Below are 265 nucleotides of genomic sequence, written 5' to 3' on the forward strand. Positions count from 1 at the left end.
AGGATGTGGTCTCCATAGTGACCTTTCCCTTAAGGCACGCTTCCCCATCGTTCTGCCAGGCTGAAAAGAACAAATAGGAAAGATTTTTAGCAATCTTTCACTGAAGGTTGAAATCCTTTCCAAAAACTTTTTTTGTGGACGGAACAGCAGCTTGGCCTTCTCCAGCAGCGATGTACTCACCATTTGGTCCCTTTCGGTACCAAGGTCAGTGAATTTGCGCTGGGGCTTTGGGAAGGTTACGACCTTAGCGTAGCTTTTGTGACAT

The sequence above is a fragment of the Sinocyclocheilus anshuiensis genome, unplaced genomic scaffold (genome assembly GCF_001515605.1).
Source record: "Sinocyclocheilus anshuiensis isolate Anshui unplaced genomic scaffold, SAMN03320099.WGS_v1.1 scaffold1016, whole genome shotgun sequence".
In the NCBI taxonomy this organism is placed as follows: domain Eukaryota; kingdom Metazoa; phylum Chordata; class Actinopteri; order Cypriniformes; family Cyprinidae; genus Sinocyclocheilus; species Sinocyclocheilus anshuiensis.